General features: G+C 38.3%; 2 protein-coding genes and 1 pseudogene across 3 annotated transcripts in view; 1 reads left to right on the top strand and 2 right to left on the bottom strand.

Moving 5' to 3' along the window:
* LOC130682824 (serine/threonine-protein kinase TAO1-like) overlaps nt 1–24,947 on the top strand; it is a 232,708-nt gene that overhangs the window by 148,221 nt on the left and 59,540 nt on the right. The gene's annotated exons all lie outside the window — the stretch shown is intronic.
* The window catches only part of LOC130682830 (serine/threonine-protein kinase TAO1-like), a 174,271-nt gene that overhangs the window by 6,187 nt on the left and 143,137 nt on the right, over nt 1–24,947 (bottom strand). The gene's annotated exons all lie outside the window — the stretch shown is intronic.
* LOC130682825 (transcription initiation factor TFIID subunit 10-like) lies at nt 22,519–24,467 on the bottom strand (annotated as a pseudogene).

Below are 24,947 nucleotides of genomic sequence, written 5' to 3' on the forward strand. Positions count from 1 at the left end.
AGAGAGCTGAGTGATCAATATAAAAGGAATAATATAAGAATCATAGGCATTCCAGAAGAAGTAGAGAGAGAAAAGGGGATAGAAAATGTCTTTGAAGAAATAATTGCTGAAAATTTCCCCAAACTAGGGGAAGAAATGGCCTCTCAGACCACAGAGGTACACAGAACTCCCATGACAAGGGATCCAAGGAGGGCAACACCAAGACACATAATAATTAAAATGGCAAAGATCAAAGACAAGGACAAAGTATTACAAGCAGCCAGAGAGAAAAAAAAGGTTACCTACAAAGGAAAACCCATCAGGCTATCATCAGACTTCTCAACAGAAACCCTACAGGCCAGAAGAGAATGGCATGATATACTTAATGCAATGAAACAGAAGGGCCTCGAACCAAGACTACTGTATCCAGCACGAATATCATTTAAATATGAAGGAAGGATTAAACAATTCCCAGACAAGCAAAAGTTGAGGGAATTTGCCTCCCACAAACCACCTCTACAGGGCATCCTACAGGGACTGCTCTAGATGGGAGCACTCCTAAAAGAGCACACAACAAAACACCCAACATATGAAGAAGGGAGGAGGAGGAATAAGAAGGGAGAGAAATAAAGAATCATCAGATTGTGTTTATAATAGCTCAACAAGCGAGTTAAGTTAGACAGTAAGACAGTAAAGAAGCTAACCCTAAACCTTTGGTAACCACAAACTTAAAGCCTGCAATGGCAATAAATTCATACCTTTCAATAATCACCCTAAATGTAAATGGACTGAATGCACCAATCAAAAGACACAGAGTAATAGAATGGATAAAAAAGCAAGATCCATCCATATGCTGCTTACAAGAGACTCACCTCAAACCCAAAGACGCGCACAGACTTAAAGTCAAGGGATGGAAAAAGATATTTCAAGCAAACAACAGAGAGAAGAAAGCAGGTGTTGCAATTCTGGTATCAGACAAAACAGACTTCAAAATAAAGAAAGTAACAAAAGACAAAGAAGGACATTACATAATGATAAAGGGCTCAGTCCATCAAGAGGATATAACCATTATAAATATATATGCACCCAATAAAGGAGCACCAACATACCTGAAACAAATATTAACAGAACTAAAGGAGGAAATAGAATGCAATGCATTCATTCTAGGAGACTTCAACACACCACTCACTCCAAAGGACAGATCCACCAGACAGAAAATAAGTAAGGACACAGAGGCACTGAACAACACACTAGAACAGATGGACCTAATAGACATCTACAGAACTCTACATCCAAAAGCAACAGGATACACGTTCTTCTCAAGTGCACATGGAACATTCTCCAGAATAGACCACATACTAGGACACAAAAAGAGCCTCAGTAAATTCCAAAAGATTGAAATCCTACCAACCAACTTTTCAGACCACAAAGGCATTAAACTAGAAATAAACTGTTCAAAGAAAGCAAAAAGGCTCACAAACACATGGAGGCTAAACAACACGCTCCTAAATAATCAATGGATCAATGACCAAATCAAAATGGAGATCCAGCAATACATGGAAACAAATGACAACAACAACACTAAGCCCCAACTTCTGTGGGACACAGCAAAAGCAGTCTTAAGAGGAAAGTATATAGCACTCCAAGCATATTTAAAAAAGGAAGAGCAATCCCAAATGAACGGTCTAATGTCACAACTATCAAAATTGGAAAAAGAAGAACAAATGAGGCCTAAGGTCAGCAGAAGGAGGGACATAATAAAGATCAGAGAAGAAATAAATAAAATTGAGAAGAATAAAACAATAGCAAAAATCAATGAAACCAAGAGCTGGTTCTTCGAGAAAATAAACAAAATAGATAAGCCTCTAGCCAGACTTATTAAGAGGAAAAGAGAGTCAACACAAATCAACAGTATCAGAAATGAGAAAGGAAAAATCACAACAGATCCCGCAGAAATACAAAGAATTATTAGAGACTACTATGAAAACCTATATGCTAACAAGCTGGGAAACCTAGGAGAAATGGACAACTTCCTAGAAAAATACAACCTTCCAAGACTGACCCAAAAAGAAACAGAAAATCTAAACAGACCAATTACCAGCAACGAAATTGAAGCGGTAATCCAAAAACTACCAAAGAACAAAACCCCCGGGCCAGATGGATTTACCTCGGAATTTTATCAGACATACAGGGAAGACATAATACCCATTCTCCTTAAAGTTTTCCAAGAAATAGAAGAGGAGGGGATACTCCCAAACTCATTCTATGAAGCTAACATCACCCTAATACCAAAACCAGGCAAAGACACCACCAAAAAAAAAACTACAGACCAATATCCCTGATGAACGTAGACGCAAAAATACTCAACAAAATTTTAGCAAACCGAATTCAAAAATACATCAAAACCATCGTACACCATGACCAAGTGGGATTCATCCCAGGGATGCAAGGATGGCACAACATTCAAAAGTCCATCAATATCATCCACCACATCAACAAAAAGAAAGACAAAAACCACATGATCATCTCCATAGATGCTGAAAAAGCATTTGACAAAGTTCAACATCCATTCATGATAAAAACTCTCAGCAAAATGGGAATAGAGGGCAAGTACCTCAACATAATAAAGGCCATCTATGAAAAACCCACAGCCAACATTATATTGAATAGCGAGAAACTGAAAGCATTTCCGCTGAGATCGGGAACTAGACAGGGATGCCCACTCTCCCCACTGTTATTTAACATTGTACTAGAGGTCCTAGCCACGGCAATCAGAGAAAACAAAAAAATACAAGGAATCCAGATTGGTAAAGAAGAAGTCAAACTGTCACTATTTGCAGATGACATGATACTGTACATAAAAAACCCTAAAGACTCCACCCCAGAACTACTAGAACTGATATCGGAATACAGCAAAGTTGCAGGATACAAAATCAACACACAGAAATCTGTGGCTTTCCTATATACCAACAATGAACCAACAGAAAGAGAAATCAGGAAAACAACTCCATTCACAATTGCATCAAAAAAAATAAAATACCTAGGAATAAACCTAACCAAAGAAGTGAAAGACTTATATTCTGAAAACTACAAGTCACTCTTAAAAGAAATTAAAGGGGACACTAACAGATGGAAACGCATCCCATGCTCATGGCTAGGAAGAATTAATATCGTCAAAATGGCCATCCTGCCCCAAAGCAATATACAGATTTGATGCAATCCCTATGAAACTACCAGCAACATTCTTCAATGAACTGGAACAAATAATTCAAAAATTCATATGGAAACACCAAAGACCCCGAATAGCCAAAGCAATCCTGAGAAAGAAGAATAAAGTAGGGGGGATCTCACTCCCCAACTTCAAGCTCTATTATAAAGCCATAGTAATCAAGACAATTTGGTACTGGCACAAGAACAGAGCCACAGACCAATGGAACAGACTAGACAATCCAGACATTAACTCAGACATATATGGTCAATTAATATTTGATAAAGGAGCCATAGACATACAATGGCGAAATGACAGTCTCTTCAACAGATGGTGCTGGCAAAACTGGACAGCTACATGTAGGAGAATGAAACTGGACCATCGTCTAACCCCATATACAAAAGTAAACTCAAAATGGATCAAAGACCTGAATGTAAGTCATGAAACCATTAAACTCTTGGAAGAAAACATAGGCACAAACCTCTTAGACATAAACATGAGTGACCTCTTCTTGAACATATCTCCCCGGGCAAGGAAAACAACAGCAAAAATGAACAAGTGGGACTATATTAAGCTGAAAAGCTTCTGTACAGCAAAAGACACCATCAATAGAACAAAAAGGAACCCTACAGTATGGGAGAATATCTTTGAAAATGACACATCCGATAAAGGCTTGACGTCCAGAATATATAAAGAGCTCACACGCCTCAACAAACAAAAAACAAATAACCCAATTAAAAAATGGGCAGAGGAACTGAACAGACAGTTCTCCAAAAAAGAGATACAGATGGCCAACAGACACATGAAAAGATGCTCCACATCGCTAATTATCAGAGAAATGCAAATTAAAACCACAATGAGGTATCACCTCACATCAGTAGGATGGCTGCCATCCAAAAGACAAACAACAACAAATGTTGGCGAGGTTGTGGAGAAAGGGGAACCCTCCTACACTGCTGGTGGGAATGTAAACTTGTTCAACCATTGTGGAAAGCAGTATGGAGGTACATCAAAATGCTCAAAACAGACTTACCATTTGACCCAGGAATTGCACTCCTAGGAATTTACCCTAAGAATGCAGCAATCAAGTATGAGAAAGATCAGTGCACCCCTCTGTTTATCGCAGCACTATTTACAATAGCCAAGAATTGGAAGCAACCTAAATGTCCATCGATAGATGAATGGATAAAGAAGATGTGGTACATATACACAATGGAATACTACTCAGCCATAAGAAAAGGGCAAATCCAACCATTTGCAGCAACATGGATGGAGCTGGAGGGTATTTTGCTCAGTGAAACAAGCCAAGCAGAGAAAGAGAAATACCAAATGATTTCACTCATCTGTGGAATATAAGAACAAAGGAAAAACTGAAGGAACAAAACAGCAGCAGAATCACAGAACTCAAGAGTGGACTAACAGGTACCAAAGGGAAAGGGACTGGGAAGGATGAGTGGGTAGGGAGGGATAAGGGGGGAGAAGTAGGGGGGTATTAAGATTAGCATCCATAGCGGGGTGGGAAAAAGGGGAGGGCTGTACAACACAGAGAAGACAAGTAGTGATTCTACAACAGGTTGCTACGCTGATGGACAGTGACTGTAAAGGAGTATATAGGGGGGACCTGGTATAGGGGAGAGCCTAGTAAACAAAGTATTCGTCATGTAAGTGTAGATTAATGATTAAAAAAAAAATGCAGTTCCTATGTGGTGACCTCTAATGAGTTCTACACAATGATATAAAGGACATATAAAAGTGTAGGCAAAGGGTCTGTTTGTGTTTATACAGAGGATCAAAGCCTAATTTGGCTACCCCGAAAATGAACTAAGATACGATATGAAAGAGAACTTCCAACATCAGCACTCTCGGGAAGACTCATGCCAGAAGATGATCATCAAAAAACCCCAACAAAGATCCACGCACTGCTACAGCTGTAGATGCACTCATCCCACCAGCTCCTGGACTTGCCATGGGAATGAAGGAGATATCTAAGCTGGCCTGTGCATACAGTAAAACAACAAATTTGACTGGATCTATACTGTTGGAACTCAACCAAGAATTAGGAGAAGTGCAAATTGTAGCGCTCCAAAATCTTACAACTACAGACTATTTACTGTTAAAAGAACATATGGGATGTGAACAGTGCCCAGAAATGGGTTGTTTTAATTTGTCTGATTTTTCTCAAACTATTCAAATTCAGTTAGATAATAACCATCATATCATTGATAAGTTTTCACAAATGCCTAGGGTGCCTAACTGGTTTTCTTGGTTTCACTGGAGATGGCTGGTAATTACAGGTATGCTTTGGTTATGTAACTATACTCCTATTATGTTAATGTGTGTGCGCAATTTAAGTAGTAGCTTAAAATCTATACATGCTGAAGTTACTCTACAAGAAGTTATGTCAAAGAAATAATCAATCTTCCCATGTTTTCTCCCGCCTGCTACTTCTATAGCTTTTCTTCTTCCTTCCTAATTACAACGAATTCTTAAATAGAATTCGTGCCTCATATCAAATTTACCGAGTATCATAACTCCTCCAAGTGGTAAAGATACCTCAAGACAAATGCTGGGCATAGAAGCCACAGGGCATAAATATGCAAAGAAATAAAAAGCTAACCATTTCAAACAATAAGGCTTCTCTCTCACTTACCAACTTAACATTTCCCTGTATGGCCCTGGAAGATGACTGGTTAGCCAGAGACGGGTAAGATTCCTCAAGGGAGGAACAACCTAAGACAGGCACAGTCGCAGGGGGGTCATCAGGTGAGAAATTGGGGATCAACAGAGGTGAGGCTTAGAACCTCACCCTCCCTGTTCTGAGAGAAATCTTCTGCATATGTGGATGTTTTATTGCCCTTGTCTAGCTTGGATTAACACATAGTCTACAGGCACACACCTGATCATCTACATTTGCTCTCTTACAACACTAAACTATGTTTTCTACCTTTATGTTGTATCTACCTACCACTTCAGCATTTTATTAAAAATAATAAAGAGAGAAATGTGGTATCCACATATAAATCAAGTATAAAAATCAAATGTGTATTCATATTTGAACTGACTGTTTATAGTTCATAATGCATGAGCAAAACCAAAAGTTTCTGTGATGACTGCCCTTGTACTGTTCACCATGTAACTTATTCACTATGTAAGAATTTGTTCTCCGTGTAAGAACTTGTTTGTTATGCTTCAGAAGATTGGAGACTGACGAAAATTAGGCTTGGGGTGGATTAATGATTGTGCATTGAGCATTGACTCCCCTATACAGAATTTTATTGTTGTTAACAACTATTTGATCAATAAATATGAGAGATGCCCTAACAACAACAACCAAAAAAAAGTACACACTTCCAATTGTAAAATAAATAAGTAACCGGGATGTAATGTATAGCATAAGGAATATAGTCAAAATATTGTAACAACTTGGTATGGTGATAGCTGGTACCTAGAATTATCATGTATATAAATGTTGAATCACTGTGTTGTACACCTGAAACTAAGGTAATGTAATACTGTGTGTCAACTACCCTTCAATAAAAAATAATTATCTAAAAAAAAAAGGGCTTTGTTCCAGCTAGTTTGCAGAGGGAGTATTATGCAGTGGGCACTAAAAAAAATTTCCAGACAAGTCTATAAGTCATTTAGAAAATCTCTCAGGATAAATAGGTTATATACCTGTCACCGTGCTTTAAAACATTCCTGTCAAACCACAGAGAGTTCTGTATGAGCTCTTTGAAGACGTTCAGTCATGAGACCACATATGTGATGAAAGCGTTTTGAAAGCTGTAAAATGGCTCACGGATGCACCACGGCACAGTTTCTTCTTTTATCACTGTTACTGCCAGGGAGAAACTTGGTTTCAAGTTGAGAGAAGAGTGGTGTTCTGAACATTCAACTTTTGATCACCTCATGTTCTTTCCCTTAATTTCTAAGCTTTTATTGTTTGAGTATATTGAATGAGTGCCATTGGCTGGATTTTTTGCTCTCAAATATTTATTGAATAAATATTTACTAAACATACGTGCCAGGTACTTCCAGGGGCAAGAAACAGAAGGTCTGTTACCAAAGCCCACGGGACTCCCACCTTCAGGATGTCTGAAGTCTAGACAGGAAGACAAATGTTTAACAAAGAAAAAAACAGATATTATAATGACTATTGTGTGTACCACAGAGGGAAAATAGGGTGCTCAAGGAGAGTTACTAACTTGGGGTTCGGGAGACTTTTTTCTGAAGAAGTGATACTTAGTGTACGGTGAAAGTCAGATGAGCCTGAACATGGTGATCATGACATATAATTTCTCTGTGTGACTTTTGTATGAAGTGGAAGCATCCTTTTTTCTGATTGTCTTGATGTCAAAGTTTCAGAGTGCCTTCATCAAGCCAAATCAAACCTTGAGAAAGCAGGCCAGAGAGAGCCTACTTCTATATATGGAAAGTTTAAAGTCTATAGAGTAGTTGAATGATTTACCTAGGGTTGGTCACTGATTCCTTCATTCAAATACGAGTACCTACTGTGTGCCAGCACCTGTGCTTAGTGATCCAAGTCATGGTGACAGCAGATTTAAGAATAAGTGCATTACTGATATTGTGCTTCTCAAGCCATTTCACTAGTAAAATAGGGGTAATCCCTCTTAAGGAATAAACAGTACAGTGTACTGAGTAAACAGTGGTAATACTGTATATTTCTGACTCAGTATTTATGTGATTGTTTTAAACTGAAGTCCCATCTTGTGGTTTCAGATTCCAGGGGGTGGGTACCAGTTTAGTTCAAGGAATCCTCAAATCCATTTTCAGGTATGTGTTTTTCAAATAAGAGATGATAAAGAGTTCCAGTCGCTATCGGGGAGTGGTCCAACTTTTTTACAATCTCAATTCTCGTAGTGAAAAGGGATGGGTGCCACAAAGCTAAATGACAAATGGCTTGACAGGTCAGATTAGTTACATATTATTAGCAGTCAGTGGTAAAATATACATCCTCTGTGATTTTCGGTGAGCAGTCTAGTCCTGGAGTTCAGCAAAAGTAACTGAAGCTTGAGATTCACATTATACTTTGGTGTTAATTTTATCATGATACCTAATTGTGTAATTTTACTTAACAAACTTTAAATTTTAAAAGAATTGGCAGATTTTACCAATATGTTGTTCTTTTAGAATGTGCCGCATCCACAGGTTAATTTATTGGAAAATGCAGACCACTGGTATTTTCTTTACTTTCTTTTACTGCTGTCTTTTGTGCTGTGTGCAATTTTAAATCAGATTGGTGCCACATATATATATTTTTTAAGATGGTGTTTTATAACAGTTCCTACTGAAAGCCTGGGAGGGAGAATATTTCTTCTTAACCTAATAGGAACAATTAGATGCTAGGTTGGTTTACTTGTGTTGTTCCTTATGAATCTTCTCATGGGTGTGCCTTGTGTACTGTGGTTTTTTTGCTTGATAAGCTAACCTGCACATTTTGTCTGACTTTTAAGATATTGAGAGTTAGAAAGGTGGAAATGTACCTCACCTCATGTAAGCTGTTGAAACCAATACAATCTCAGATATAATAAAAGAACGAGGTGGGTCAAAGGTGTAGCTTACCTCAGTCTTGTCATTATGCAACTAGTTTAGAATGTTTTTGACATTATCATTTCCCTATGCTTCCTCACCCTTCACCCTTCACCCTTCAGCTGGTAAGCATTGCCTTTTGTAAGTCTTATTTCAAGTTACCTTAACATCCACTACTTTGACATGAAATCTTACGGGGTATCTTGCAAGTTGGGAGTTACATTTTAGTTAAACAAGGTTTAGGGAGCACATCTCACTTAGCTAATTTATATAGTATCTAAAACAAGTTCTAGGCCAGAGGATATAATTTATTAGATACGATCATCTACTGACTAAATGTCAGACTACCCCCCACACTGTGAATCACTGGCACAAGAGGAAGGAGGAGAAATGAGTTTGGGAGTTATAAAATTTAAGGACAAAAGATTTCTGAGTATGAGAGAAACTACTATTGTCAGGGAAGTAGCAAGATGGTAAGAAATAACAGTGGAATTAGTGAAAATCTCTTGGAGCCAGATGGGAAAGTACTAGAGAATACCCTTTCTTCTACTCCCCACCCCCATGCTCAGTATTCCAGAGTGGTGTGGGGTCACCACCTTTCTTGTCAAAAGTTTACAAATGCTCCATATGTGAGCCTTGATATCTGTAGGAATATTGCCCAGGTATAGAAATTAACCGGAAAAAAAATTTATTGACTTTAGGTATTCACTCTTCAGGTGAATTCAGGACCACTTGGCCCCCCAATGTGTCTGTTTCTGTGATTACTGGTAATTAATTTCCATTCATTACGTGCTTTAGAACTTCCCAAATTAAGGTTGTGTTTGGTAGCATTTTTTCTAACACACACAGAGAGTTAGGTCTGGATATAGTATTTCACTAATTGGGTTGCTTCAGTGGGAAAGAATCTAGATTTAAATCTCTTAGGTTACCAAGTAATATAGCTACTAATAGGTGAACATTCTGGTCCACGCTATATTGAGACCAATTTTCATGGGTAGTTTATAAAAATCCATCCTGGTGTTTTGTAAGTATTAAGTGTTGGGTCGTATTCAGAATTATAAAATGTTTACACTCTACTGAGCTTTAAGGTGCCTCTAGTGCAGCATTTTCAAAAGTTTCTCTGTAATACTAATTAATCAGGATGTGAATAAGTATAATAAGAAGAAAGGATTTTGTGGTCAGATAAATTTGAGGAATGCTTGATTAAAAGAATTTGCTTAAAGATTCTAAAACCTTTAATATGCTTTTATGCTTTGTGATTGTTCAAAGGAGTTATATTTAGTAATTTTTTAAACTAATTTAACTAGCAAACCTCTTTGGGGGAAGGCCTAATGCTTTACAGAACCTACTTTGAAAATGACTTTTGTATGGTCTCCACCCCCTTACCTTACACAGGAGGCCGAGAGATGGGCCCAGCAGTTTGGGGTAGAGTCTTTGTGGCATTCCGGGAACTGGGGAGTACATCAACCTCCCTATCCAAAATGGCCTAAGAGATGTTTCCACAAGGAAGATCAGCAGAGGGCCAGGCCTCTGAAAAGACCGCAGTTTTCCAACACTGAAAAAGAGGAAGGAAGTGTTTGTAAAAACATGCACTGATTGCTTGGTGCTCAGTCTCTGAAGTAAACAAGACCCCCATGTGGAATGTTGATTCAGGAGAGCGAAGAGAAGGAGAAGGGAATGTTTTTGAGGAAAGAGAAGAGGAGGGTACAGAATAGGCAGAAAGGACCCAATATGGGCAGTAAAAGCACCCAGACCCTTGACAGATTTTATTCACCACAACACTACATTAAGGTACTAACAGGAGTATTGAACACCTTGGCCTCAGTGGCATCAGGAAATCATGGTAGTCAATTATTTAAATTATTTAAATGATGTGAAATTTCTTTAATGTAGCCAACTCAAGCTTATATCTGATATTGGGCATAGTTCACATATAGCATCAAACCCTTATTTTAGAGAGTTACTTTAGCCTCTTCCCATATAAAACTTTTCTCCATAATAGATCAGTAATACAGAGCTTGAGATGTAGGCCTTTCCCCACCATCTAGCAGTGGTGCCACTGAGCCATGAAAGGGCATGGACAAGGCCATGTGCTGAGGGCAGTGAACGGGCATGGGCAAAGAGAGGTGAGGAGGTAGATTGGATAGGGGAACGGATCACCAAATGTTAACGTTCACTCTAAAATGAGTGCATTTTCAGTGTATGGAGTTGAAAGTGATTGCTTGTTTCATAATTAAATAGTCCAGGTAGTGCCAATACTGTAATGAAGATACCAAGCCTCTTGACATGTGTGCATCCAATGACCACAAGATAATATTAACAGTGAGACAGTTTGACAGAGACAATACAAACCTGCTTAAGAAATTCAGAGTAAGGGAAAAGAGCCTTTACTTAAGTTCTGGCTTTTCTGCACTCTAATTCTGAGCCTCAGTTTCTCTTAAAGTGGGGGTGGTAGTATAGGTCATAGAGTTCTGGTAACAATGAAAAGTGGTAGCCTGAAAGCACCCACACAGTTCTGTCATACCAACTTATAAGGTTGCCCAGGGAGTTCTGTAAAGAAGAAGTCATTTCTTTGATTAAATTTAAATAATATCTGAAAGGAAATTTGAGTTGAAGTTTGGAGAGTAGAGCAGGCAGCAGGAAACCTTTGGGAAAGACAAGAGATTACGTTCCTTGACAGGTTGAAGGAAGAGCCTCATTCCTTTGAAGAAGTGTTCTGATATGAGGAGGTATTGGGGGGAACTTAGCACTCATGTTCTATAAGCAGAAAGGATTGTGGTAGATGGGCCAGTGCAGAGGCAAGTGAGCAGCATGGCATCTGGCCAGCTGGCTTAAAGTCCCCTGAACAGTGAGTCTCCTTGTGTCAGTAGTGACAAGAAAGAGATAGTGCTCCTTACCATGTGCTAGTTCATGGCTATGAGGAGTGTCACACTAGAGGTAAGAACCAGACAACTAAGGCAAAACTTTGATAATTCAGGAATAACTTGTGATGTTTTCTTAGGTAAAGTAAACAAATATTACTTAAAGATGTAAGCAAAAAAGTTCAATAAATAGCATAATTATAGTATCCAGGTGCACACAGAGAAATCTTTCTTGAGCGACATTTCCATCTGTAAGTAATTTTTATTAGCATCTATATGAAAAATAGGAGAAAAATGTGTTGGATTTATTCCTCTTGTGTACCATATGCAAATTGCCAGCTATATTTTAAATGAGCACTGTGTATAAATTGTTGACAAGTGAAAGAATAGAAGGAGTCTAAGTGGAGAGACTCTAAACGGACTTAGTTTTTCAGGCCCTGTGTGTCTGTGGTTGTACCAGTAAGGAAAAGCTCTGTCATTCTGAGGTACAGCCAGGCCTGGGGAACTGTCCCTGAGAGAAATGGAGAGGATCTCTTTTTATTCTGTTTCTTTCTTGAAGCTTCCAGCATCTGGCAATAGTGACACTTAATCTTTCATTCTTTGGTGTCATGGTGAACCTGATATTTTAGCCATCGGAGCTTTTTGGATTTCATTTCTTTCTGGGCTTTTTTTAAGGACAATTTATGCCGTATAATATAGCATTCTTTAAAAGAGTGAAAAATCCTTGTTAGTTTTTCATAGGCTAGAGTAGTATAATCAGTTATGAGCAATTTCTAATTATTTCTTCAATCCCTTATTTTACCTTAAAATAATCATTTTATTATCTTCTAATAGAAAGTGATACTTAAAAGACCAAGTCAGTATTACTTAAAATTGGAAACAATAACCAGAAATAGCTTAATATGATTGTATCACAGGATTGATCTCCAGACATCCTGACTTGCTTGTTTTTTACCTTCCCCTTGACTGACACTGGGGGCCTCCCACGCTACAGTACTTGCCTTCCGATTGCCCAGCTATTTGTGGTTCTTGGAATGTTTTTGGTACCAGGAGCAAACCCTCTCTACCCATCAGGTTACTCTCTGTCATCCTGACGTTATTTTAGCACCCTACAAGAAAGAGAAGCCAAAAATGCCGTGTGAAATACTGAATAGGAACTCTAAATGCACTAAGTCCTGGTGTACTGAGAACATTCTTCTTGCAAAATCAGAAATAAACTTTGACGCAAAGGTGTAGTTACACTGTGTTTTAAAAAGGCTCGGCAGAAACATTGTATGCTCAGTTTTTTCATAGAAGAAATTCCTAATATATTACTTAAAGCGTCTAGAAATAAGAGGGATGAAATTTGAATGTCCTAGCAGATTTTCTGTAATAGTAGTGGGATTGTCCTTCCAGAATATGGAATTTGAGTGCTTTGCTTTTGTAATATAAAAGCCTGTATGATTTGTCTGATTTTTCTCAAACTATTCAAATTCAGTTAGACAATATCCATCATATTATTGATAAATTTTCACAAATGCCTAGGGTACCTAACTGGTTTTCTTGGTTTCACTGGATATGGCTGGGAATTGCAGGTCTGCTTTTGTTATGTAGCTGTATTCCTATTCTGTTAATGTGTGCACGCAATTTAATTAGTAGTTTGTTAAAACCTATACATGCTTATGTTACTCTACAAGAAGTTATGTCAAAGAAATAATCAATCTTCCCATGTTTTCTTCTGTCGGCTACTTCTATAGCTTTTCTTCTTCCTTCCTAATTACAACCCTTTAGGAGAATTCGTGCCTCATCTCGAAAATTACCGAGTATCATAATTCTTCCAAGTGGTAAAGATACCTCAAGACAAATGCTGGACATAGAAGCCACAGGGCATAAATCTGCAAAGAAGTAAAAAGCTAACCTTTTCAAAGAATATTGCTTCTCTCTCACTTACCAACTTTACATTTCCCTGTATGGCCCCGGAAGATGACTGGTTAGCCAGAGACGGGTAAGATTCCTCAAGGGAGGAACAACCTAAGACAGGCACAGTCGCAGGGGGACCATCAGGTGAGAAATTGGGGATCAACAGAGGTGAGGCTTAGAACCTCACCCCCCCTGTTTTGAGAGAAATCTCTGCATCCGTGGATGTTTTGTTGCCCTTGTCTAGCTTGGATTCATACTTAGTCTATAGGCACAGACCCGATCATCTACATCTGCCCTCTTGCAGCACTAAACTATGTTTTCTACCTTTATCTTGCATCTACCTACCACTTCAGCATTTTATTTAAAAAAATAAATAAATAAGGGAGAAATGTGGGATTCACATATAAATCAAGTATAAAAATCAAATGAATAATATCTGACTTGATTGTTTATAGTTCATGATGCATGATCAAAACCGAAAGTTTCTGTGATATGACTGCCCTTGCACTGTTCACCATGTAAGAACTTATTCACTATGTAAGAACTTGTTCACCATGTAAGAACTTGTTCATTATGCTTCAGAAGATTGGAGACTGTTGAGAATTAGGCTTGGGGTTGATTAATGACTGTGCATTGAGTCCCCTGTTAGAATTTTATTGTTGTTAACAACCATTTGATCAATAAATATGAGAGAAAAAAAAAAAGCCTGTATGATCCCATTACAATAGTAAGGTGTTTGGTGTTAATGTTTAATTTAATAATGTAGTTTTCTTCTGCACTATCTGCTCAACAGCTGTGTGACCTTAAACAAGTTTGCAAAATGAACTTAGTGATATCTGCTCCTATCTCTCTCAGTAATTTCTTGATTAAGACATGAGATAACATACGTGAAAGTACTTGAGAGGTAAAAGTGCTGTATAAAATCATGGTCTTGAGTGTTCTCTTCTGTCAACTTTCAACTTCTTTGTCTTACACATAAATGTCTACCGCATTTCATTTAAATGGCTGAATTCTTCCAAACCACCTAAACTCGAATCAGTGCTAAGAGGTGACTTGTGTCTTCTTCCTCACATTTATTTTCCCATCTCACAGCTTAAACTGGAAAGAAAAGTGTTTAAGGTTTACACTCACTTTTTCTTTTATCCTTAGTCATTTTGGTAAATGTTTATTGCTGTCTCCCCCCACCCACCTCCATTTGCATAAATTTCCTGTAACAGTTCAACAAGTGACTAATATAGATTGGGCTAGCTTTGTCCCTGAGTTGTTTTATTATGAAACACTTAAAGTGGAACATTTATATGTAAAAATGAGGAAATAATTGAAAACAGTTTATACTTTCTGTTCTGATGGTTTTTATGACTAACTCATCAGGCAACAATGAAGGAAATTGCTGAAAATTCACAAAGTTAGACAAAAGTCAGTGTGAAAAAATAGAATCTAAATAAATCACAACCACTTTTACTTTTATTCCCTCCCTGCCTTCCTACCAAACTCTAGTTTCTTAGTAATTGGTGTTTGATTGAAAAGAGCATTGGGAAATAAAGATCTGCCTTCTAATCCTTTTTCTGCCAGGCTATGACCTTGGGCAAGTCACATTACCTCTGTGCTTTACCTTTCTCATTTCCAAAATGGGAGTAATAATACTTTTTGTCTTACATACCTCTCTGGACAATTGTAGGTTAAATGAGGTTATAAATAGGAATGAGTTGCAACCAAAAAAATTAAAGTGAAGGGTAGTTTTATATATATATATATATATATATATATATATATATATATATATATACACACACACACACATATATATATATATACACACACATATATATAAAAGTATATCAGGCATATATGTATATTACATCCTGACAGTCCTTATCTGACATCTCATGTCTGAGTGGCACAAGACTGAAGAGTGAAGAAGCCTTCCTTGATTTTGCCAGAGAGGATGGAAAGGGGTTTCTTGTTAGCTTTGGGAGCTGAGAGTTGGAAGATACTTTGTCAGTGTTTGGATATCTGAACTGAATGGAACACAGTTCCTATAGAAAAAATGTTTGGCAGGTAGTTTTCCAGACTAGCTAATTTTAAAAAAATAATTTAATCATAAACAGTTCATTGTGATCCAGTTTCTGTAAAACTGTAACAAAGCTCATTTGTAGTATGGGTATCAGTTTGGTGTTTGAAATGTTCTGGAGGATTTAACCTTGGTCTGGATGACAGTGAATTCATTTCTTTTCTGGCTTCCCTACTTACTTGATAATTTTCCTGAGGCTGTTGGTGGTTTACTAAAAGGAGATCCAAAAATTTCATCAGTTCCTACTTTGGTCCCTTGGTCCTTTGACTAAAAGTCTTTAACCAGTTTTCTTTGCCCCCAGGTAAAGGCTGAGAAGCCCTCTTGAATAATCACCTTCCAAGTTAGGTAAGATGGGTATGATGGACTCTGAGCCTCAGGGAGGCTAAGGGACATACTCAGGTCACGTGGTTAGTTTCAAGAGAAGGACGTGAACCTCAGTTTTCTGACGTAATTCAAGGCTCTTTTCATGACACCTCCATGCCTCAAGGCAGTAGTAGTATATTGAATTTATTTTGAGTTGTAGTTTTCAGTTGGGAGTAAGAATGTTTTCATCAAGCCTCAGTTATAAGTAGGCTTATGCTTTTACACATCTTATTATAAATCTCCCAAATTCTGGGACATTTAGTCTACATGAAAAGTGACTCTTCATTCTGATTTGACATGCATAAGGGTGTCAAAATAAAATAAAGTAAAAATGATTGTGATTTGCTTAGATTCTATAACATTTAACATGTTAGTGTTAAAGAGCTACTTGAGGAAAAGAATGTTAGCATATGGAACTGTTATATTAGAGAGAAGGGAAACTTTAGAGGAGCCAGTATTATTGACCTTCTAAAACTTCCTGTGTGGTATATTTTTAAAGTAGAAATGGTATGAATATGAAGGAATTTTAAGGATTTGAAATAAAATGATAATGAAATAAATCTTTTTTCTAGTTTTAACAAGATGCTTTATGTTTGTTAAAATATTCAGTCCTTTCCATAATAATTAAGCCTAGCAGATATTTTTCTAGTGATTGCTATGCACCAGGCAATATTCTAAGTTACATTTAGTTAACACAGGTTGAGTAACTTTTTTCTTCTTGCCAAGTTTGCCTACAGATTTGTTCATGATCAGTTTTTAGAAGCAGTGTGAGAGAAGTCTGCCCATGGAAAAAGGCAGTGATATGGTCACTATGTGGCATTTTGTGGAACATGTGAAGAATGTCTCACAGAGGTAGTGGAAGGAAGATTGCAGTTGGAATCCGAATGAGTCTCATCTTTGTTCCCCACCCTGTCTAATTTTGTGACATTGGGCCTGACTATTGTGAGGATTAGGTGAGATAATGTAGGTAGACTACCTCATGCAATCACAGGACGTGAGGCTTTGCATAGTAAGCATTTAGATAATATTGCTTCTTTGAATCTCTGTGCACAAGGTTGTTGTGAAATAAAATTGGAAAGCAATATGAAAGCTGATTTATAATATTTAAAATATCACCCCAATATAAGATGGTATTTTTTCATTGGCTTCTGCCTTCTTTAGCACTTGTGAGTAAAATGTGGGCGGGAATCAAGGAAAATAGGTCATGACTAGATGATCTGGATTTTACAGGGTGGCTACCAAGTGTGGAAATGTAGATGAACACACAATAAATGGCTTAATGCTGTAATGTTACACTGCATTGTGAAATAGTATTACTTATGTTTTCAGATGTTTAGCTTGAGGAAGTTAATCGCTCTGAAAGTTAATCAAATCACATAAATTATTCTAAAACATGCTCTATAAACTATGAAGCACGTAACTGGTTTTTGTTTTGTTTATTTTGTTAATTTTCCTGTGAAACAACAGCTTTTTGATTTGGCTAGTGATGGGTAGAATTCATTTTCATTTAGTCAGGAAACCTTTCTCATAGGATATGAATTGGAAGGTGAAAGGCAACTTGATAGCTTTAGCAGTGGGAAGTAATTTCAAATACGAGGAAGCCATATTAATTATTGAGCAGCATCAGAGAGTGATAGGCAGCTAGCCTGGCGGAAAGAACAGGTGAAGGACAAGGAGCACTAACAACCTGTTTGAGTGTTAGTCATCCCGTAGTCTGCATTGTGTGGGGTGAGGCGTGATACCTGAGGAACGGTCCCGCCTCATCTTCACGGGTTGCCCTCATTCTTTCCTGTACATTTGTGGTGTGGTATGAAGATGAGGGATTATTTGAAGGCACACTTACTATTTATTAGGATCCTCATGGTGCACTTAGAAACATTAGAAGTTAGCCTATGGATATAGACAATTACGTAGTACTCCCAAAATAGATATTTTGCCTTTTTCTTTAAGTTCCTAGTCATCTTAAGTAGGTTTTCTGATGGATACTTGTGAATCCAGGGAAAGCGTGTTCCCGGCCCAGATGAATAAAATTGTGAAACCCGTGAAGCCGAAAGAACTCTAGGGAAAGGGCAAAGTGGGAGAATCCCATTTATTGGTCACAAGAGGCCCGGCTCCGTTTGTGACTCCCAGGCAGCTGGTCTCACTCCCTGTGCCTCTCCCGCCCCGGTGCACTCACCTCTCCCCCACACCCTGTCCCGGGGTACCTGCGAGTTTGGAGCCCCAGCGACTGATAGGCACCAGACCAAATAGCAGCAGAGGGGAGGGAAAAACAGCTTCTCTCCACCCCTTGTCTTGGAGGCTGCGGGAAGAAATACCTGTTAATATGGAAATGGACTAAGGCCAGGCAAGGGATTCTGGAAATATTGCAATTTTACCCCACAATACTTAGGAACAGAAGGAAGGAAACAACTAGCGTTTCCCTTTCTTCCCAATTATAACAGAAGTGGTGAGTTTATTCTTTTGGTTATTTAGGTCCTCTACTTCATGGTGGGTGAGAATCCAGGACCCAGGGAATACATGGAATTAGAAGAGGAGCTCTTAGAGCCTCTCCTTGGCCACCTGTAGCTGGGCCACTTACCAGTTGCTGAAGGCTGGTCTTAATGGTCCAGAATGCTCAGAAAGAAAAGGCTTCCAGAAGCTTAGCTCTGCCCATTCTCCTCTCCAGGCTCTGCTTTTTTCAGGATAGGTACTGCCAAGTATGTGTATCCGTCCTCCCTCTGTCTCCCTTCCACACATGCTCTCACACAAAGACTAGAGCAAGAAATATTTCTTTGATTGTTTAGATTCTAATGGAAGATGCTTCTTTACCACCAGATAAACTTCTGTATCACCAGCCACTGCTGAGTTGTATAGAAAAGAGAAGATTATCTAAATATGCATAAGAAAACTAAGATCCTCAATAGTTAGGACTTTCCTAGGAACCTAGAATTTGATGGATATAACACAGAATAAGCGGATAGGGAAGGGAATATTATGTAGGCTTTGTGCATTGAGTTGCAAAGTCAATGTTAAAGCAAAGAAACTATGAAAGAAATATGCTAGAGCGATGGGAATAGTTTAGATATGGAAAACAAAATGACTGCAACTCTTTTATATGAAACACAATGTTTCTTATGTTAGAAATCCAAGTGTTGGAAACAGTTTTCTCAGTTCTGCCTGCCCCACATCTTTGAGGAGGTGAGAGCAAGAAAGGGTAGAACCTAATCCTTGACAGGAATCCACATACATCTGAGAAATTTCTCTGTGACTATTAGTGTGCCAGTGTGAAAACCAACCTGAAAATCAGTTTGGTTGTTCAAAGGTCTCTTTAATTATGCAGTTAGAATATATCATTTGATAAACATTACCTGGCTTATCGTTTCAGAAACTGTTGGAAGAATTTTTGAAATCACTGATCGATAGACTTAATTTCTATATAACATTTATTTGTGGACCACTTACGAATTTAAGCTGCCCTTCTTAAGAACATAGCATCTATATTACCAACTCATGATTGTGGTAAAAGGCTGCAAAAAAAATTCTTTGTGTAAATACTAGATATGATTGAAAAGGCCTTTTGATAGGCTCTTGGGAACTTATGCATTATCAGCTGCATTTAAAAGGAAGAAGAAAGGAAACATTGGAGGGGTGGAAGACAAGGAGAAAGACTATCATTCTTTTATGCTGGTTCTCTTTCCAGACTGCATATTGTGCCTCATGGCCATTGGTTCCATGTAGTTTCATGCTTTCAACCCCTGTGCTTTTGTTGCCATGACTTGGCTGTCTGACATTCATAAGTTATGTGGCAATAAAAATAGAGCAGTTTTTAGTGCTTAGTACTGTACTAGGTACTGTATACACATTAACATGTGTCCTCAGAACTGGGTACAGTAGATAGTATAACATGCTTGTGTAGACAAGTAAGCTAAGGCTGACAGAGTTATGCGAATTGCCCGAGGTTATACACTTGTCAAAAATCCAGAGGATGTTATTCAGTCCTTTCTTACTTGACTTCTCTGCTATTGATAACTCCCTCTTTTCTGGATTGCTGTGTTCCTTTAACTCTCTTGATGACAGATGTCTGCTTCTCCTTTGAGTTTCTGGCACTTCCTAGTCTCCTTGGGGGACTGGACTTCATCTCTCTACCCATTAAATCTTGATATTCCCACTGTTCTGTGACTCTTTTCTCGCAATGCGCTCTCTTTTTCTTAGAGATGACGTCTCTGGTTATAACGAATTACTGTCTTTATGCCAGAGTCCCGAATCCTTTTTTCTAGTCCAGAGTGCTCATCGGAGATCACACACATGAATTCAGTCATCTATTTGACATGTCCACATAAGTTATGCTGCTTAAATTCAGTGTATTCTAGAGAGAGGTTTTCCCCTTGATTTCCTTCTGGGATTAGTCTCAGTAAATGGCAGTATCATCCACCAGTTTTCCACCTCCAAAACCTGGTTATCATCTTACTCCTCCTGGCCCCTCATTCCTTGCATCCCATCTCCAGATTTTACTGGTTGTTGTATTCCTTCACCTCCTCATCCCCATTTTCACACTCTAAAGTCCCCTGTGGCAAGTTAGTTGTACAAAGTTTTGCTGTCTTCTAACGTGTTTTCTGCCTGGTGCCTCCTTGAGGTCCAAGCCTGAGCCGCTACAGTTTGTCATCTGGGTGGGGGACGCAGCTCTCTATTTCTCTTGAGTGAGTTTTGGTATTTTATAAGTACCACTACCAAGTAATTTGCCTATTTCAGCTATTTTGTCAAATTTACGAGTTTAGAGCTGTTTATTGTATTTCCTTATCCTTTTAATGTCTTTAGGAATATAGTGATATGCCCTCTTTTGGGTAATTTGCTCTTGTTTTCTTTGGTTAGCTTGGCAGAGTTCTTTCAGGTTTATTGATTTTTTTTTCCCTGCAAAGAACTAGCTTTCGATTTTACTGATTTTGTTGTCTAGTTTCATTGATTTGCATTCTGTTCTTTAGTATTTCCTTCTGTATTTAGCTTCCGTTTTATTGGCTTTTCTCTTTCTAGAGTTTTAAGATGGGAGCTTAGATTATTCATTGGAGTTTTCTTTCTACTATGATTTAGTGCCTTAATTTCTGTGTAAGAATCCTGTAAATTTTATGCTCTATTTCTATTTTCACACAATTCATATTATTTTCTCTTTGCCCTTGAAATGTCTTTATTGACCCATGGGTTACCTTGAGGTGTATTTAATTTCCACACTTGAGGTCCTGTTTTTTTATAACTGTTTTGTTACTGATATTAAGTTTACTACCCTCTTATCGGAAAACATTTTGTGTGATTTGAAATTTTTTCACTTGTTAAGATTAGCTTTATGACCCGGTATATGATCTCACAGTGTATGTCATAATGCACCCTTGAGAAGAATGTACATTCTGTGTCCAGGCTGCATACTGGAATGTCACTAGGACCTGCTGGTTGGTAGTGTTGGTCTGTGGTGGTGGTGTTCTAGTTACAGACTTTTCTCTTTTCAGTTGTATCAATTTTTGCTTCGTGTAATTTGAAGCTCCTTTGTCAGGTGAGTATACATTTAGAATTTCATGAATGAAATCATAACAGTATGTAATGTACCTCTTTTCTCCTTGTAATTTTCCTAGCTCTGAAGCTCTGAATGTTTTATCTGGCATTAATATAGCCTTTACCTTTCTTTTCTTTAATATTTTACATTTCCCTTAATGGAGGTCAGATTCTCTTAGCTTTCCACCATCTAACTCTCTCTCTCTCTCTCTCTCTACTATTTTTGAATTCATTCCACAAATCTTTTGCTTAGATAAAGGATTCTCTTCTGGGTTGGCAGTTCTTTACTTTCCTCACTTTAAAGACACTGTTGAACATTCTGTGGCCTCCACTGTATTTTATGAAGATTCTGTGATCATTCGAATTTTAGTTTATCTTTGCTTTTTAGCATTATGACATGTTTAGGCTTATCAGGCCTAGCTGTTTGTTACTGATTTTGAGGTTATGCCTTATTGGGCCTAAACTCTTTGAATTTGCTCTGTTTGGGGCTTGCTGAGCATCTTGATTCTCTAAATTTAAGTTTTTGTCAAAGCTGAGATCTTTTCTGCTCTTAGTAAGAATTGTTTTATCTAAAAACTAAGATTTTCTTTTCTTTTATAGAACACCTATAATGTGAAATTTAGACAATTTGATACTGTCCCACAAGTTTCTAAGGATGTATTCATTTTTTCCAATGTTGTTTCCTGTCTTTTCTTCAGTGTAGATAATTTCTGCTGCTCTGTTATCTTCAAGTTTACAGACGCTTCTATCATCTCTGTTCAGTGGTTGAGCCCATGCAATGTCTTTTGTAATTTTTGGTAATTATATTTTTCAGTTCTAAATTTTTTAACGTGGATCTTTTTTTATACTTTTATTTTTCTGCTAGACTTTTAGACAATTTTTAAGAGTATTAAGCATTACCACATTTAATATGGTTATAATAGCTGCTTTAAAGTCTTTATGTGACAATTACAACATGAGGCATCTCCAAATAGGCATCTGTCCTTTCTTTTCCTTTAGAATTTGTCACATTCTCCAGTGGTGTGTGTATGTGTGTGTTGTTTGTTTTAGCGTGTGCAGTAAATTTAGGGTTTTATTCTGGCCATTTTGAACATGATCATGTCATTTCTGAGTCACGTTTGTATAGGTGTATTCAGACCATTTACATTTAGGGTGATTATGGATTGGTATGTACTTATTGCTATTGCAGACTTTAGATTCGTGGTGACCAAATGTTCAAGGGTTACATCCTTACTATCTAAGAGTCTAATTTAACTCACTTAGTATGCTATTACACACACAAGCTAAATGTTCTTTTTTTTCCTCTCCTTTTCTTCCTCCTCCATTCTTTATATATTGGGTATCGCATTCTGTACTCTTTCTCTGTACATTTTTATTACCTCTGGTGACAGCTATTTAACCTTAGGAACACTTCCATCTATAGGAGTCCCTCCAGAATACACTGTAGAGACGGTTTGTGGTAGGTAAATTGTCTCAGCTTTTGCTTATCTGGAAATTGTTTAATCCCTCCTTCAAATTTAAATGATAACCTTGCCAGGTAGAGTATTCTTGGTTCGAGGCCCTTCTGCTTCATTGCATTAACTATATCATGCCACTCCCTTCTGGCCTGTAAGGTTTCTGCTGGGAAGGCTGATGATAGCCTGATGGGCTTTCCTTTGTGTGTGATCTGTTTACTCTCTCTGGCTGCTTTTAATAGTCTGTCCTTATCCTTGATCTTTGCCGTTTAAATTAGTACATGTTTTGGTGTTGTCTTCCTTGGGTCCCTTGCGTTCGGAGATCTGTGCACCTCCACAGCCTGAGAGACCATCTCCTTCCCCAGATTGGGGAGGTTTTCAGCCATTACCTCCTCAAAGACACTTTACCTTTTTCACTCTCTTCTTCTTCTGGTACCCCTCTAATACAAATATTGTTCCGTTTACATTGGTCACACAGTTCTCTCAATATCCTTTCATTCCTAGAGATCCTTCTTTCCTGTTGCTCTTTCAGGATTAGTTGTGTTAATTATATTTTCATACTATATGTGGTTTTGGGTGGAGGCCTCTGTCTCACCTGTCACGCTGCCATCTGCAAACCAATCCTGTCAGTAGTGTGGCTTCTTTACACTGATGTCGTATTCACTGAGGGCAGGGGTCAACTCCTCCATGGTTAAGTGTACTCCATTTTGTGGTGTGACAGAGCATCGTGGGCAATATCTGAGATGAATTTATGGGCAGCTAGGGAGATGAGCTGAATTCCATGTGTGTTCAAGGCCTCAAAGCCAGCACGGTTCAGGCAGTATCCAGTCATTACATCCGGGAATAGGGATGTGGAAGCCTCCAGCTGCAATCAGGAAGTCCACGAAAGGTGTGCTGAACACCATCGGCCTCACTGCTCCGTGGGCAGTGTTGAGCAGAGGGTAAACGCCGTTAGACACGGCCCCCTCTGAGGATGCCGCACCGCCCAGTGACAGCTTCCCCGCTCAGCTCAGCCAGCTCTCCAGCCTGCGCCGCCGTGCATCCCATGCCCCCTGCTGCGCCTCCAGCCCCAACACCCGTACTGTCACTGCCTTGTTCTTTTTGGCAGCAGTGCGCTGAGGGCCGTGCTGCAGGGGCTGAGGCAGTAGAGGCCGGTGCCTCCTCGAGGTCTGAGCCTGAGCCACCACAGTTTGTCATCTGGATGGGAGAGGCAGCTCTCTATTCCTTCTTGAGTGAGTTTTGGCATTTTATAACTACCACTACCATATAATTTGCCTATTTCAGCTATTTTGTCAAATTTATTAGTTTAGAGCTGTTTATTGTGTTTCCTTATCCTTTTAATGTCTTTAGGAATATAGTGATATGCCCTCTTTTGGGTAATTTGCTCTTGTTTTCTTTGGTTAGCTTGGAAGAGTTCTTTCAGTTTTATTGACTTTTTTTCCCTGCAAAGAACTAGCTTTTGATTTCACTGATTTTGTTGTCTACGTTCATTGATTTCCATTCTGTTCTTTAGTATTTCCTTCTATGTTTAGCTTCCATTTTATTTGCTTTTCTCTTTCTAGATTTTTAAGATGGGAGATTAGATTATTCATTGGAGTTTTCTTTCTTCTATGATTTAGAGCCTTAATTTCTGTGTAAGAATCCTGTAAATTTTATGCTCTATTTCTGTTTTCACACATTTCATATTTTCTCTTTGCCCTTGAAATGTCTTTATTGACCCGTGGGTTACCTTGAGGTGTATTTAATTTCCACACTTGAGGTTCTGTTTTTTTATAACTGTTTTGTTACTGATTTTAAGTGTACTACCCTCTTATCAGAAAACATTTTCTGTGAATTGAAATTTTTTCACTTGTTAAGATTAGTTTTATGACCCGGTATATGATCTCACAGTGTATGTCATAATGCACCCTTGAGAAGAATGTGCATTCTGTGGCCAGGCTGCATACTGGACTGTCACTAGGACCTGCTGGTTGGTAGTGTTGGTCTGTGGTGGTGGTGTTCTAGTTACAGACTTTTCTCTTTTCAGTTGTATCAATTTTTGCTTC

This window comes from Manis pentadactyla, chromosome 3 (genome assembly GCF_030020395.1).
Source record: "Manis pentadactyla isolate mManPen7 chromosome 3, mManPen7.hap1, whole genome shotgun sequence".
Lineage (NCBI taxonomy): Eukaryota > Metazoa > Chordata > Mammalia > Pholidota > Manidae > Manis > Manis pentadactyla.